Source organism: Myotis yumanensis, unplaced genomic scaffold (genome assembly GCF_028538775.1).
Source record: "Myotis yumanensis isolate MYYU_CA2020_CCGP unplaced genomic scaffold, mMyoYum1.0.hap1 SCAF_3, whole genome shotgun sequence".
Lineage (NCBI taxonomy): Eukaryota > Metazoa > Chordata > Mammalia > Chiroptera > Vespertilionidae > Myotis > Myotis yumanensis.
Window position 1 is genome coordinate 7,042,286 of NW_027223754.1, and position 10,993 is coordinate 7,053,278.

Sequence of the window (10,993 nt, forward strand, 5' to 3'; positions counted from 1 at the left end):
ACCGCATACAACTGCCAGGATATACAAGTGGCCCGCTGGGTCAAAATGAATTCTTCACCATTTTCACAGGCTAACTCATCAGTGGGATGTGGGGGGAGCGCAAATACCCAGGAGTTCAAGTGGCAAGTTGTTTACGTGACTGCAAGGCTGAAACGGACCTGCTGGGTGGGAGTCTGCGAGGAAGCGCACCCACAGCTCCCTTCCACCTGGCGATCTTATCACACAGAGATTAATGAGTGTATCAGGGAAGAACCTGCCCTATCGCAGACTTCCACCAAAGCTAATTACCCAGAGATTCTCCCACAAGGCTCCTGTCTCTACACCCATGATGCCCTTCTCTCTCTCTCTCTCTCTCTCTCTCTCTCTCTTCCTCCCTCCCTACCTTCCTCACTCTCTCCCTCCCTCTCTTACTGGATTTACCCTGGGAAAACTGTCTTGGCTGCAACTGCTCAGGTGTCTAACCACCTGTTGTTCTAAGGCTTAAAAGCACAACCATAGGTCTCCGTGGTAGACCAGATGGACTTCAAATCATTAGCCAGGATCTCAGGGAAGGAGAAATGGTCAGGGCGGCTGGCATGCAGGGAAGCGGCCCTGGGAGGTGCCACAGGCCACAGCATCTCGCTAGGCTGGCCCTCCATCGCAAGCGGCCCTCTTGCCTTCCCCTTCAGTCTCCGGGGATCTGGCTCCTGCGGGAATGAAAAGCTGTCCCAACATCAGGAAGCCCGGTGGACAGGGCTTTGAGGACACTTCCTCCCACTGAAATCCCCAGCGGATGCAGGGCAGGCAGGACCTGGGGCCAGCGGCCTGTGCTCCAGCAGCCCTCCAGGTCACCTGGGCGTCCCAGGCACTTTCAGGAAGGGCTCCAGCGCCCCCTGGTGGGAAGCATCCTTGAAGAAGCAGCAGTGGCAACTCCAGGGACCTAAACCCAAGACACCACCCTCTGTGCCTCTCCCTGGCCAGGGCAGTCCCAACTAGCCTCCCTTTTCCCATCTTTGTTCTGCCACAGTTTCCACATAAAACGATTGCTTCTGCTCCATGTGCCACCTCAGGCCTGATCCTTGCAAAAATAAAAAAATTTAAAAATCTTTCCCATAAGATTTCCTTTCACATCAAGTGGAAACTGTCGATGTTCCTGCGCTTGGCAGATCAAAACCAGGCCCTTCCTCCCCAGGAGTGTCCGCGGGCGACTGGGGTTCTGCAGCCCCCAAAACAGCCATTGCTGAGCCATCACAGTTTCCCTTTTGCTTTTCATGTCTGAACAGTCCTGTCGCTCAGAGGAATTTCCCAGAAAGGCAGGTTGTTGGCATGCAGGATGGCGCTTTCTTCCTGAGGGAGCCAGTCTCCTGGGGAGTGGCAGCCTGGGAAACGGGGCACCCTGCTGACTCACGGGCAGCTTTGGTCTGAGCAGGCCTGTCCCCTGGCCTCCCAGTGGTGGCATCATCTCCCTCCCTCCACTGCCCAGCCCTGCAGCGGCCACCGGGGGAGAGAACCGGGGATTCAACCTCAGGGCCCTGCGCTGTCACCCAGAGAAGGCAATGGGTGCCCGCGGCAGGGCAGCCTGAAGGGTAGCAGTCCATCAGAAGTGGTCCATGGCCGGAGCCCACTGTCACCGTGGGAGGGCTGTGGGGACCCAATGCGGAGCCCCCTTTTTTCCTACCCGAGTTTTCATGGGACTGAGAAAGAGGACCAGAGTGGGCACGTTAAAGCCAAAATGTCACCTTAGATAAAGACCGAGTTGGAGAATGGAGCTTCGTGTAAAGGGATGGACAGATGGCGCCCACTCCCCTGGCAGTGCTGCCCCCACCCCCCAGGGCAGCCCTCCTGGTGGCCCCATCTCTGCAGGAGCCCAGTGCCCTGTTCATTCATTCATTCTTCCCAATTCCCAGTGAGGGGCAGCTCGTTGCCCTCCCCCAGGAGCTGAGTGCTGGGGAGAGAGGCCGGGCAAGGAATCTCTCTCTCACACACACACACACACACACACACACACACACACACGTGTACACACAAACCCTAGAAGCCTTCAGGAAGCAGTGGGACCTAGCACATGGCACCAGATCCCAGACCCTCAGTCCCCCGATGCTGCCGCCAGGAACCTGTGGCCCCGATGCTGCCGCCAGGAACCAGGCGGCTTCATCTCCCTGGGCCTCTGCCCAGCCCTCCGTTTCTGACACGGTGTCTGTGTTTGGCGACTGCCCGGGAAACCACTCCTAAAACACAAGTTCTCACCCCATAAGCAGAGCCCAGCCCTCCAGGCGAGGAGGCCCCTTTCACACACCTGCCCCGACACCTGGAGCCCCGACCCCATCACCCCACCTGCATGGAGGAGCCCGCTTGTGTGTGGGGAGCACGCTGGGCCCGGGCTCCCGGAGCAATTACTCCCATCGCTCGGCCGCTTGTTCAGCTGGGGGCGCAGACTCGCCGCCCTCTTGTCAATCAGCGGGAAGCAGGACCAGCCTCACCACAGCTCTTCCCGCCAATTAGTGTGGAGTTAATCACCAGAGCCACGGAGCCATCCCGGGAGGGGCGAGCTGGGAGAAGCCGGAGCCGCTGTGAGGCCTGCTCGTTAGCCCAGCTCCAGACCCAAGCCAGCGACCACCTGGGGCTCTGCCCCTGAGCCCGCCCTTCCCATCCTCCCAGGCCCAGGAAGTGTGTGTGAGTGAGTGAGTGTGTGTGAATGAGTCTGTGTGTGGCAAAGAGAGAAGAAAACCCTCGAGAAAAGAGCCCATGCTGATTTTAGGGTCACACCCAGCCTCCTTTCTCGCCGCCCAAGGCTGCCATCATTAAACCAGCTGCCTTAGCCCCTGCAGGGGAGGTGCCCAGGGGCAGACATGGGGTAACACGTGGTGGCTTGGGGACCCCCTCACCCTGCTGGAGACAGCTCCTTCCCCCCTGCTCCCTCCCGACAGTGGTGGTCCTGAGGGGGCCTGTCCACCGACAGCAGAGGCCCTGTGACTAGGGACACCCTGGGTGGCGAGGCTTTCTGCCTGGGGTTCGGGTGTCTGTCTCCACAGGGAGCCGAGGGGCCTGCCGAGGGCCCTGCAGAAGGGGCTGCAGAACCCCGGTCCCGTGGTCCTCACTGGTTCGCAGCTGTGGGCCTCCAGGCCGATTGGACCTCCCACGGAACCACAGACACAGGCCCAGCTGCTGGGACTGAAGGAGGCGCTGCGGAAGGTCCCAGAAGAGAAGGACCCCAGGCCTGGAGGATTTCACGTCTCATCGGCAGGCAGACATGGGTTCTTTCCGGTCCTTTCTAAACAGGGTGCCATTGCTGGGAGCAGACAGGAGACCCCCGTGCTCCCCGGGAGTCAGACGGGCTTCCTGAAGGAGGTGGCGCTGAGCTGGGGCTGAGCTGGAACGGGGGGCCCCCAGCAGTGGCCAGGGCCTGGGTCTCCCCACTCCGCCACTGGAAGGAGTGACTTCACGTCTGTCTCTGTGGCTGATGCCCTTTTTGTAAACTAAGGACTATGGTTCCATGGGGGCCATTGTGAGGGTCAGTGAATTAGAAGCTGGGACAGCGCCCACCGAGGCTCAGGGCGTGGGAAGTGGAGAGCCCTGGCCTGTGGTCCCCCCACGGTGCAGCCTGGGCCCCCCACACACTGGCGCCACGCAGGACAGAGCCCCAGTCTACGGGCGGGCACCGTGGGCACTCGCTGGGGGTGGGGCGGGATGCAGGTCCCCCGGGCGCCGGTCCAGGTGGCCCGTGGGCTTCCCGCGAGGCGTTCCCACCTCCAGGCGAGGACCTGGCCAGGCCAGGCCAGTGGCGGGAGCCGAGTGCCGCCGACTGCAAAACCCACACGCTCCCACTCACCTTGCCGCACCCACGTCGGGCGCCAGGTCGGGTCCCAGGCCGCAGGACACTTCAGATCCCAGGCGATTTGCTCTCCGGCCTCTCCGGCCAGGACGCGCTGGACACTGCCTGACTCCGACGACCGGGCCCTCCCCATCTCCCAGGCCACCTCCTCCCTCACACCTGGGCCTTCGCACGTGCTGCACCCCCTGCCTGGCTGGGGCACTGCCCACCTCGCTGGGCCCCCCAGACTGACACCTGCTTGGTGGCCCGTGTTCAGCCCGGCCCGGCTCGGCAGCGAGCAATGAGCAGGTGCAGCTCCTTGGCCCCACGAGGCAGTGCCGGCCCGGGGTTGGGCGGGTTAGACACGCCCCACGGGGGCTGGGGCCCAATCACATGAAATCCTAAGCCGCTATGGTTCTGCGAAGCATCCAGTTTTACCCTTATTTCAAAAATACACTTTAAGTTTTAAAACATCGGCCGTCTGTGGGATAGAAAAAAAACGGTCTACATGACTAAAGAGCCAGTTAACAGCTCAAAGTACGGGGCACAGCTGCACATGGACATGAACCGGAGCTGGGGGCTCCTCTCCTGGCCCCTCCCTGCTCCCGGCAGCCCCAGCTCTGCTCCTCCGCCTCCCCCTCCTCTCTCCCTGCACCATCCCTGCCAGGAAGGGAGCTAAAGCGGGCCTTGTGTCCACTGACATTGCACGGTGTGGGCCCTTTTGTTCTCTTTCAGCGCCAGTGAATAACTGCTTCCTGTTTCTCTAAAACGGGGCAGTGGGCGCACAGTGCGACTCAGCCAGGACTCAGCCCCACTCGCAGGCCCCCGTGGGCTCCCTCAGGGCCTCGCCCATGGCCCTGGGCTGCCATCCAACTCGCCTCTGTTCCTTCTTGTCCGCCTGCGTCCCTGTCAGGAGGGAGCCAGGAGCTGTCTGCTCCCTCAGATAAGGAGGTCCCGAGCCATCATGCGTCCCCCCACCTCCATCCCTGGGCCCCTCACCCCTCCCCCATCATAAGGGCTTTCAGTGGGTCTTCGTGCCAGTTCAGTTCCTTCATCTGCAGGGAGCAGGCATTGCTGGGCACAGAGACCCCACCCCCGGGAGCCACCCAGGCTGGGATTCCGGTACAAAGATGCAACCAACACCCTCCACACAGAAGACAAACTGACCTGTGGGGGAGGGGGCAGGCTCGGATTTCTTCTTCCACCTGGGGTTGGACCCCTCCCAGTTTTAATAAAAGTGGGGGGCCCGCCAGCAAGCCCACAGCCCTTCCCGGGGTTCCCCCTCAGACCTGTGCCAGGCCTGTGGCTGTGCCTCTGCGGGCCCAAGTTGGATGCCTGCAGACCCCCATTCCACACTCACCGGCAACAGGGTCCCTTCTTGTAGCGCCCTCCACACAGGGCCCGTCCTCGCTCGCGGAGGGGCTGGCCCTGCTGTCCCTGAGCCTGCGGACCAGGCCTCCACGCCCACCGGTGTCTGGGGCACCTGCAGGTGGGCTCACCCAGCCCCAGCCCCACGGTGGGTGCCCTTCCCACGCCCAGGGTCGCAGAAGGTGCCGCCTCCGATGAAGAGCCCGGGACCCGCCGGCGGGCATTGCGCTGGGATGGACCTCAGCCTCTAACTGTTCCTCCTTCTTCCCCTGGGTCTGGTTCCGGGGAAATGGCACCACCGTGCCCTGGTCATGCCGGCTGGTGTTCTCAGCATCCCCTCGACCCTGTAACCAATCAGTCACCGCGCCCTACGGATTCCTTCCGGAAGGCCTGGGCGCTCATGTCCCCTCAGCCAGGGACTGGCTCCCTCCCCAGCCCCGCCGGGACCCCACTCCAGCCACAGCGACCAGCCCAGCGACCAGCGACCAGCGTTCTTCCTGGCCAAGCCCCTCCTCCTTTCCTGGCCTAGGAACCCTGTTCCTTCCACTCCACACAGCTCCCTCGCACTGGCTGCCGCTCTCCCAACAGCACCCACCCCAGGGCCCACCCTCCTCCCCGGAGGGAAGGTGAAGCCGCTTTAGAGCAGAGCAAAGCAGAGAACAGAGGCAGAGCCAGGGGGGCTCCGCAGGTGGCTCAGCGGGAATCACCAGGAGGGAGGCCGCTCCTCCTGCTCCAGGGCCTCGCCTCCGGCCTCCTCCCGGCTGTTCTGATCCTAACAGACCTGTATCCAGCTGGGAGGGATGATGCTCAGACTGCAGGCGGCGGGCAGGGCTCAGGGAGCCCCGAGGGGGAGCATGAGTCGGTTTAGAAGCAGCCCTGTGGGCCGGGAGCTGCCCCCTGGTTACATATAATCACACACGGGCACATACACACTACAGGGGCATGTACACACACAATCTCACAGGCACGTACACGCTACAGGGGCATGTATACATACAGGGCATGTACACACACAGGGGCATGTACACACACACAGGGCATGTACACACACAGAGCATGTACACACACAATCACACATGGACATGTACACACACACAGGCCTGGTCATGCCCCCGTTTAACCAGAGAGCCGCCCCACGCCCCCCCGCCAGGAACAGCAGAAGGGCCACCACTCCTCCTGCCCAGCGCCCCTCTGTGTCAGCACAGACGGAGAGGAATTCCAGATGGCACGCCACAGAAAATATGTGGTGGGAAGGATTTTGTATCTGGCCTTTTTAAAAATCTATTACTTTTTTATCTAGTGTATCTAGAGAGAGAGAGTCCAAGGCCCTATCAAAACTTCAAAGTGAGTGTGTTCTTGAAGGCGCCCTCCCCAACATTCAGATCTCCCCACCTCCTTCCTCTTCCTCCTGCTTCTCTCAGACCAGACTTCTGTGTAGCCCCCTCCCACCCATGCGCCCCTACCCGCCCCCACCTGGCCCTCGCCTCCCTCAGAGCCCTGGGATCCCTAATTGCTCTCTCTCTCCCTTTCTCAAAACTTCCTTTCTCCTAAAGCGGAGCTGGGTCAGGCGGTCTCCCAACAGTGTACTTTTCTACATTCACAATAGAATAAAAAATGCAGGAGGGGCGTGTAAGGATACATCTCCGTTTCCTCCTCTTGTCCTTTCTTGTTCTTGTTCTCATCTTCTTCGTGTGAGAAACATGAGTACTTTGGGGAGATGATTTTTACCATCTTTAAAACTGGCAGTGGTACCACCAGTTTAACCAGAGAGCCTGCCCGCACCACCTGGCCACGCTACCTCTGGACAAAACCAACAATTAGCAAAGTGTGCCATGGGCTCTGCCCCTCTGAACCTCCCTCACCTCCCGACCCCCGAGAGCTCCTCCGACCTCCAGACAGGAGACCTCGGCGTCAGCCGCTTCCACGTGCCAGAGTCAAAACCCCAGCAGGGCCCGCGCAGGTTTGGCTCCGTGGCTAGAGCATCAGCCTGTGGACCGAAGGGTCCCAGGTTCAATTCTGGTCAAGGGCGCTTCAAGGGCACGTAACTCAGTTCAGGCTCCTCCCCGGCCTGGGCCCTGGTCGGGTCACGTGCAGGAGGCAACCAATCAATGTGTTCCTCTCGCATGGATGTTTCTCTCTGTCTTTCCCTCTCTTTCCCACTCTCCCTAAGAATCAATGGACAAATACCCTCAGGTGAGGATTAACAACAAGAAGAAGCAAAAACCCACAGGCTGCAGCCAGGAACCAGTTCTCTCAACAGAGGAACTGCACACAGGGGGCTGGTCCTGCAGGGAAGGGAGGGCTGAAAGGGAAACAGAAAGGCGAGGGACCCCAAAGTACAAAACCTACAAGAAGCAGGTGCCTGTGGTGCCGGGGGCGAGGGGCAGGGCTTGGGGTAGGGCCGGCCCCACAGGCCCGGGACACACAGCTCCGGGCTGCGGTGCCGCCAGCGCGGTCGGCCGGGGCTCTCCTCTAAGGAGGCGCCATGAGGCTGATTCTGGGAGCATCGGCAAAAACCGGCAGCTGGAAGGAGGGATGCTGCCGCCAGGACAGGACACGGTGGAGCACGGTGCCTCCATGGCAAACAGGTAACGCAGAGAACCGGGAAGTCCCTGTCTGGCTCCCAGTGGGCCCTTCTGGCATCACCTGCAAAGAAGAAATGCATTTGCAGGCCCAGCCCGAGCAGCTCAGAGCTGAGGGCAGGAGGGGGCTTGGGGGCGAGGGGTAAACACCCAGAGCATCCACAGTGTTTGCAATCCTCCACCAGAGAGAGAGTACAGTGGGGCCTTGACTTACGAGTGTCCCGACTAATGAGTTTTTCGAGATACCAGCTGTCTCTCGGCCGATTTTTTGCATTGAGTTGATAGAGTAATTTGAGTTAACGAGCTCCTTAACAAGCTTGGTCTCGGAACGAATTAAACTCGTAAGTCAAGGCCCCACTGTACTTCCTTCTGCCAGACGCTTGCAAAACACCGCCCTACGAAAGCATGCTTCACAGGAAACATGAGCTTTAAACCAAAGCTACGGACGGAGGCCACTGCAAAGGCTGCTGTCTGGTGTCCTCTGTGCGCACCCCCCTGGCTCAGATGTGAGGAGCAGAGTGGCCGGGGCACGGAGGGCAGGGAACGGCTGCCCCCCGCCCCCCCCCCCACCCCCACCCCAGACCGGCTCCTCTGTGGGCTGCTGGCGATTCCCGGAGACGCCGGCACCATTAATCCTCCCGTCTCCGCCAGCTGGTTCTGCAAACGCCCTGGATCCCCAGGGCATCACATCTATATTTATTCCTGGCATTACCTCTACCTTCTCCTGCTTCCACTCATCTGTGGATGCACAATGCACTTCTCCCCAGGGCCTGTGGCAGGCACTGGGCCAGCGCTCCCCCTAGTGGCGGTCAACGAAACTCCTCCAACCCCCTTCCTGGAGAAAGGCTCAGTCCGTGTTTCTGGGCACTGAACTCCACCAGGCCTTGGACTAAGCTCGCTGTCTTCCTTCCCTCCTTTCACCCTCACAGCAGCCCTTTAAAGGAGCTGCTTTTATTCCCAATTTACAGATGGAGACACCGATTCTTAGAAAAGGCTAAAGACACACGTATCTCCTGCCGTGCGGATACAATACGCAAATGGCTGTGTGCTGCCCCTTCTGGGCCACCACGCCTGCGTCTCTCATATCCCCTGAGTCCTTCAGTGTTGTTGGCTAAAAAGTGACAGGTGGTACGATCAGCCTGGCCCTGGCCCTGAGCCCCAAGTGCCCAGATCCGGGGCCCCAGGCTATGGGCGTTTAAGACCTTCGCTACTGCCCTGAAAAGTAACGCACTTTTTCTCTTACAAATCCCTTTACTCCACTCAGACCCCCCAGTTCTCCCCTCCTCCAAAAAGCAAAATTCTCAGAATGCTTCATTAACCTCGAAAATTCTCTGGTTGTGAAGAAGCTCAGGTTCCTGGAGGGAACGTCTGACTTTTTAGAAGAGTTTGTTCATTAAGATAAGAACAAGCAAACAGAACAAAGGGAGGGAAGGGGGAGAGATTTCTGAGGGTTTTTCGTTTCCCCACCTCGCCTGCCTCCTCTGCAGGAGAGTGAGGCCCAGCGTGGCCGCAGACATTCTTCTCGTGGAGCCGTATCTCCACTCACACAGGCTGCCCGGGGACACCGCGCCTCCAGAGGCACCTCCCGCACCAGGTGCGCCGTGGCCCAAGGTCACGGAGACCTCCGCTGAGGACAATGCCAGCTGCTGTGGGCTCCAGATGAACTTATTGTGCGAGAACCTCTGCGAGTTCTGGGGAGCCCCCTCTTAGAGGAAGGATTGCCTCCACCCGCCCCAGCCAGGGTGGCCCTCGGCCTGGGTGTCCAGTGACAGGAACTCTCAACCCCACAAGGTGTCCCAGTCCAGTGCCGCCAGCTCCCATGGTTAGAAACACCTGGCTCGTACTGGCCCAAAGCATGCCTGTCACTTCCACCCTCTGGTCCTCATTGGCAGCCTGGGGCCCCAGGGAAAAGTCTCATCTCCCTCCCACAAAGGTCCGGGGTATCCTGCTGCCCGCGACCGCCCATACCAGCCACCACCCCCATCAAGTCTGCCCTTCTTATTTGACCCAGTGATCCCACTCCTAGGACTATAGCCCAAGAAACCAGAAGCAGCAGTCAGAAAGGACATATGCACCCCTATGTTCATGGCAGCACAATTCACCATAGCTAAGATCTGGAAACAGCCTAAGTGCCCATCAGCGGATGAGTGGATTAGAAAACTGCGATACATCTACACAATGGAATACTATGCTGCGGTAAAAAAGAAGGAACTCTTACCATTTGCAACAACATGCATGGAACTGGAGAGCATTATGCTAAGTGAAATAAGCCAGTCAGAGAAAGATAAATATCACATGATCTCACTCATTTTTGGGATATAATGATCAACATAACTTGATGAACAAGAATAGATCCAGAGACAAATGGCAGGGAAGGTGGGGGGTTAGAGAGCAACCAAAGGACTTGTATGCATGCCTATTAGCATAAACAATGGACACAGACACGGTGGGGGTGGTGGGGGCTTGCTCGGGGTGGGAATGACTAGGGGTGGGAATGACTAGGGGTGGGGGGGTCAATTGGGGGAAAAGGAGACATATGTAAAACTTTAGACAATAAAAGAAAAGAAAAAAGTCTGCCCTTCTTCCATTCCTCACCCAGCCCTCCCTTCTGGATATCTGCCCGTTTAAAAGGGTCGCCAATCTCTCACACGGAGCCTAGAAACCAGCTCAACTCTTACATCCTAAGATACCACACACAAGTCCCTGACAGGTGATGGGCAGTGCCAAGCCCTGTGGAATCCCACTAGCGTCACCCTGATCCCTTAGGCAACACTCCTTATCCATTCACCCAGGTGACTGGCCACATAAGTGTGCCATCTTTCTGTTTACTTGCTCTGTCTCGTACATTAGAATGGGTCATTGCTGAAATCCAGATTCACTCGTTCATGCCTTATTCATTCAACAAATAGTGACTGCGCCCCTACTATGTGCTGCGTCCTATTCTAAGTGCCGAAGACACTGTATTGAACAAGACGGATGCTCTTCCACTTCTCTCGTGGAGCCAACAAACAAGTGAAATAACTTAATGAGGTCATTTCAGACAGTGGTTTAAAGAAAGGTCAGTGGCCCGGCCATGTGGCTCAGTGGTTGAGCATTGGTCCATGAACTAAGAGGTCACGGTTTGATTCCTGGTCAGGGCACATGCCCAGGTTGTGGGCTCAATCCCCAGTGAGGGGGTGTGCAGGAGGCAGCTGATTCATGATTCTTTCTCATCACGGATGTTTTTCTCTCTCCCTTCCTCTCTGAAATCAAT